Source organism: Streptopelia decaocto (assembly GCF_964273445.1).
Source record: "Streptopelia decaocto genome assembly, chromosome: 9".
In the NCBI taxonomy this organism is placed as follows: Eukaryota; Metazoa; Chordata; class Aves; order Columbiformes; family Columbidae; genus Streptopelia; species Streptopelia decaocto.
The window spans coordinates 15,789,602-15,795,601 of NC_138664.1; the positions used below are offsets into that span (position 1 = coordinate 15,789,602).

The 6,000-nt window shown below is 45.1% G+C and overlaps 1 protein-coding gene across 3 annotated transcripts in view; it reads right to left on the minus strand.

Annotated features, from left to right (window-relative positions):
* The window catches only part of APBA2 (amyloid beta precursor protein binding family A member 2), a 97,407-nt gene extending 91,407 nt beyond the window's left edge, over window positions 1–6,000 (minus strand). For 2 of the 3 annotated variants that reach the window (XM_082060832.1, XM_082060830.1), the window contains exons 1-2: window positions 5,898–6,000; window positions 1,825–1,908 (exon numbers count right to left, since the gene is read on the minus strand). The gene's annotated coding sequence lies outside the window, so the exon portion shown is untranslated. The remainder of the gene's footprint in view (window positions 1–1,824; window positions 1,909–5,897) is intronic. The other variant, XM_082060831.1, reaches the window with a different exon arrangement.

Genomic DNA, 6,000 nt, shown 5'->3' on the forward strand with positions numbered 1-6,000 from the left:
CCACCTGGCATTTGATGCACTGTGTTTCTTCCTTAGTACGAAATGCTGTAATGACTTAATCTTCCCTGTGACTGAGGATTTCTGGATGCTACAGAGTCACTTTGCATGAGACAGTGGTTTTCTGCATGGCAGGATGCCTAAGGAGTCCCTTCCAGAAGCCCTTAAGAGATTGGTCCATGTGATTCTCCAAAAGATAGGCACAGAATGTTTGTGAAGAACTGAGGTGACATCGTCACTGCTGTCTGTTGCTAGTTTGTAGTGCAACTAAGGTCTATATCAACTGTTAGAACCCCAAAATATGAAAGGACGTTTACATTTATTCCTACGCTTCCTTCTTCAGCAGCTTATCCAGAGAAGCAGACCACACAGTGATCCCAGGGAACCATTCTGATGTCATTCCTAAAACCCCAACTCAGTGAAGCTCTTTCTGTGGACTCAGGCTCTTAACACAGTGAGACGGAATGATGAAAGTCTATATATAAGAATACAAATTCTCCATCTCTGCTTATCTGCTAAAATATGAATTTTCTGTTCAATTTTTACTAGAATTACTATCTCACTAAATCCCCCAGAGAACCCTGCAGTGTCTTGCTAAGATAATCACTTGGCTGTCACTCACAACAAATCCAAAAGGTAACAACTGGAAAGCAGAGATGATTCTTCTACAGTCGCTGCAAGAAAAATACCTTACTGGAGAAATTGGAAATGAACCCAAAAAGCCCTATGTTCCCATGTTAGACAACATCACTTGGCATTCTGGACTACAGTGGTCAAGCATCTAGATCTGCACACCCACAAGAACAGTGTCACCACTCATGGTTAGTGTTACAAAACTATTATGTTGGGTTATGAGCTGGCTGTTTGTTTTTTAAGATGTTGCTAAACTTGTGACAGTATGAAGTAACTTGCCTGCTATGACCACATAACAAAATCTGAGCTAAATCTAACCACTGTACTCAGGTGAAAGAATTTCACCAAATTCTTCAAGGATTAGATTCTGTGAACCCGTAACACACAAAGGTAGATCAGGTATAAAGGAAAAACTTGAAAGGTCAGGCCTCTGTCTGGTAGAAACATTTTAGGAATACAGCCAGCAGATTTCAGTATTAGAAAATGATTGGGGTTATGGTACAATTAACTTGAGGAGAGGAACTTCTGCAAAGGTTCCAGCTGACAAGCGCATCTGTGAGGGGGATCTCTCAGAAAGTCTGGAAATAATGCTAGCTGGTGATGTGCTCACAAACATTCCTAACATCAATGTACAAAATGAAGTTCAAAAACTACTTCGTTCAATTAATAGAATGGAAATATTCAACCTGCCTTTTAAATAATAAAATAGTAACAAGTTATACCTATGTGGTTGAATCTTCATTACTAAGTCTGTAACTAGAAAACTAGAATGGCTATTTTCCAAAGGAAACTTCATCTTAATAGTTAAAACCAGACAACTGTCCCAAGATACTCCCCTGTGCAGCTCCCACTGGAAGTCCAGGTGGGTATCAGCAGATGCCTGCATTGCAGCAGTACTGCTATTCGAAAATCCTTATCTAGACTCCAAACCTCACACTGGTTATAATTGACACATTTTTTCATTCCAAGACTTTTTTTTGCCAACCTTTCTTTCCTCTTTTACTTCTATTTCAAAAGAAAATGATCCCTTCATGCATGAGTATACTTCAAAGTATGCATCTTCAGCAGTATTTCATGCACCCTTATCATCTGAGAACAATGACACTTCTTCATTGTCATCCCTACCTACAGGGCTTCTAGTTATCCCTCTTTTGCTTAGGTGGAAGTACCTATTAATCCCAAAGTTTTCCGTACCAGTTTCTGCTTAGCTCTAACTTACTCCTCTTGAAGTGCACGTCACCTTCCTCTGCTGCAGCAGGTGAATGAAGACAGTAAGTACTGCAACAAAAAAGGAAAGGAATGTCAGGTACTCAAATGACAGTGCATTCACCTACCAGCATCAGAAACAAACAGTTCATTCTATATGTGTTTTTACCAGCTGTGTAAGGCCTTTCTTCTGGAAAATAGTATAATTAGCCAAGATGAGACTTAAGTTCAGACAAAACTGAGAATTGGAATGAAAGCTCTCTTCTCATGGATGCCATGATAAAGCCTATGTGCTGCATGTTCAGCTCCCGCAGGCAGCACAAGCCTAAAGCACTGAACACTTCAAGAAACGCATGATGCTTTCTTGAGCTGCTTTTCACACAGCTCTCAAGGGAAAATGGGTCCTCAGGAAAAAAGAATCTTACATTTTAATGCTCTCTCCAGTAGACTAAAAGCATTTGCAAATATTCAGAGTACTTATAATGAACATTTGACTCAGCAATTGCATGTTTTGTGGAGTGTCAAAAAAACTAGCAAATTCGATTCTGCTTTCAGCTCTTCCTCTCGTGAAACACATGTGACTGCATCACTGCTTTATTTTGTCCATCTAAAAGAACTACCGTTATGTCTCTTGCACTAATGTTGCGAGGCATTAATTGCATCACAGGAGTGCCAAAAGATACTACCTAGAAAGGTTCTTGCTTGCTTGTAGGTTCTTCCTTTTGTTTATATCTACCTTGAAATAATAATTCAAGCAAATACCGTCTCCTTGGGAGGCTTATAGCAACGTATTAGTTTGTAGTAATAGTAACGTGCTATTACATAGGTAATAGAGGCAAATGTATCATACTGATATTATACTCCATCTTTGCTGAGATGCATGGATTGGCCCTAGAATGGAAGCTCTAGTTCTTCTAAAAAAAAAACTGGCTTCTCAAAACATGTGCTTCTCGTATTGCATATGAATAGGCACAAACATACACCTGTTCATAGGATCACAGAACAATTCAGGTTAGAAAGAATGTCAGAGGTCTCTTGTCCAACATCCTGCTCAAACCAGGGTCATTGGCAAGGCCTGATCAGGTTGCTCAGGGCATTATTCAGATCAGACCAGACAACCTCTCTGGGCTACCTGTTCCCATGTACGATTGCCCTTGTGGGGCAAAAGGTTTTTTTTATATCCAGTCTGAACCTCTTGTTTCAATGTATGCCTATTGTCTCTCATTCTCTGCCACATACCACTGTGATGAGTCTGGCTCCGCTTCCCTGCAGACCTCCTTGTAAGTACAGGAAGGCTGCTGTTAGGTCCCCCCAAAGCCTCTCCTTCTGCAGCCTGAGTAAGCCCCACTCCCTCACCCTCTTCTCACAGAGCCTGGTCTCCAGTCCTAACCGCTTTGGTAACCTCTGCAGAACTCCAGTTCATTAACATCTTTCTTGTATGAGGGGGGACCAAAACTAGACACAGTATTATAGATGCTGTCTACTGAATAATGAGTAAAGGGGGATAATTACTTCCCTTGACCTACTGACTGCATTGACGTTCATACTGACCAGGATGTTCCTGGCTACCTTTGTTTACAGGGTACATTGCTGGTTCACGTGCACCTTGCTGGTCATCAGGACCTCCGGGCCTCTGCTGCTCCCCAGCCTCTATCATTGAAACGGCTTAAAGCGTGAAAGCATTGCCTTGTTTATTTAAACACAGGTTACAAGGGAAAGTGATATAAAAAGGCTACAAAAGCACCTAAAACCTAAGGGGCTCAAAGGCTACAACCAAGATTTTGTCCTGGACAAAACTGGGATCTTCTGCATTTCTCTCTGTGAGCTTGTAGCCTGGAACAGATCACTTCTTGCTGCATTTCTCTACCTTCAGCACATGAATATAAACTGGAAGAGGTCTAAACCATGGTATTTTCACAAATTATTTCTTAGCAAATGTTCTCATCCGAACAGCTAGAGGGATGTTAAAATATGCTTCTTGAAGTGGTTTCTCATGCTCACAGCCTTAAGCAAGGGTCACTTTCTAAAAACTAGCTCTTGTTTAAATTCATGTCCAGTCTCCAGCCTGAGCTGGCATTAATCAAGTAACTGCACACAAAATGCTTTTCAAGTGTCTTCCTTAGAATCATAAGACTTTGACCAAAAGAGCTGAGCAGTTCTGGTCTTTTCAAAAATACTTTTCCTTTATGATTGGAGGATCAAGGGGAAGCAATAATGCAGCTGCAGATTAGAGGCAACACTGCATTTTTAAAAATAGCTTTAGATATTTCCAAGTGCAGATACGGGCTAAATCATCAGACAATTTCGGTTCAGGAAGCCCGACAATCACAGTTTACAAGGGCATGTCTGCAGCCTGAAATCCCAAAGTGAAGTAAGGACAGCGGCTTCCCCTTTAGTGGTTAAGTACTCATAGAACAACATATAGAAAGAAAAGCTCTTTCAACCTTGTCTGTCCCATACGGAGGAGAATCTGGACTATACAGTGATAAATTGCATCTTACACTTTAACATAAACTTCAGTCATATGCTTTTCAGCATACAGATAACCAACACATACTGTATTTTTACTTAAACGGCAATGAAAAAATACACTAAAATTCCTCCCTTTTAAAATTACCTTATGTAGAAATACTATTGCTTACACACAACCATATAAAACTATGATAGCAGTTGTTCCTGTTTTTCAGTTCTGCTGGTTAAGTAATGAGGGATTCTTGGGTAACAGGCATAAAACATTAAATACCTTTTCTGCAAACGGATTTTCCAGCCCCTCCTGGGAGACTGTAGGGCGGCCTTGACCAGGTAATACAACTGAAACGCTACGTGCATTTTTTAGTCAAACTGGTCACAGCAATTTAAGACTTTTTTAAAACATCACTGCAATGCATGTTATCTCTGTACTATGAATGTAGTATGATCTCTTGTCTTTCTTTAAATTTATTTTCTTGTATGCCCTCAGTAGCATGCAACAACCACCAAAACGACATTGAGGATGCAAAGTACCTAAATGTGAAAGCGCAGACTGATAGATGAGGCAAAATAAGCCAGTCTTTGCCTTTCCAAGATGCAGATACAAACGCAGCGTTCCCTTCCTCTCCCCCACCCCCATCTCTTTTGTTATGGCAATACAACCCCACACACACACGTATTCAAAAAACTGTTCAGAAAGGAGAAAACAGACCATGATAGCTATAATGTCCCATGCTGTTTATCTCGACAAAAATAAAGTATTCTTAATTGAGGGGCTTTTTCCCTCCAGACCTCGTGATGAAGGGAACCAGAGAAGAGTGGATCAAAGACTCTGATCCATTTGCTACACTGGAGGCATGAAATCAGAAACAAATACAAACTCTTCGCGGTGCTGCATTACATGAGGGCTCCTCTCGCATTTCTTTTGACTCTATTAAGACAGACTCTTGAGCCTCCCGCCCTCCCACAAAACGCAGACATGATGCTGTGTAGCATTGCCGGTCAGCGGGCACAGCCGCGGGGAGGTGCGGGATGGCGGGCTGGCCCGGGGCTCTCTCCGCTGTCCTGAGGGGAGCCGATCGCGAGCCGGCAGCGCGAGGCACCCGCTGTCCCCAACGGCCACCGGCTCCAGGGAGCCGCTTCCAGCTCTCCAGCGGCTGACGGGAGCCAGCGGCGCCGCGGCTGCTCCGCCGCCGCCTCCCCGCCACAGCGGGCAGAAGAGCGGCTCCCAGCCAGCGGGGACGTGTGGGCGTGCGGCAGCTCCCTGTGCCGGAGCCCCCCGCCGCCGTCCGCGACCACACCGGCGGCGACGCCATGCCGCAGGGTCTACCCTTCACCCGGTCCCCGTCCCCTTGCGGGTAGCTCGGTTGCCAGGGGATGGGGCAGGGGCAGCTGCTGGCGGGGCGGGCAGCCCCCAGCCCCGATTTCGAGGGGAGCAGCGTCCGCGCTCGCGCGGGGCGGGGGCGGCCCCGCGGGCTCCCCGCTCCCCTGAACGGAGCCGCAGGGATGCTGCTGCCCCACCCCCGGCGGAGCCGCCGGTCCCCGCGACGACACCGGCCGCCTGAACCCCACCCTGCGCCCCAGCTCCTTACCCCTGCTGGCAGCGGCGGGGCCGGTCCCCACCCCGCGCCGCAGCGGGGACACGGGGGCAGCTGCAGCCGCTCTTTTGTGTGCCTGCCTCAGCGCCACACAGCG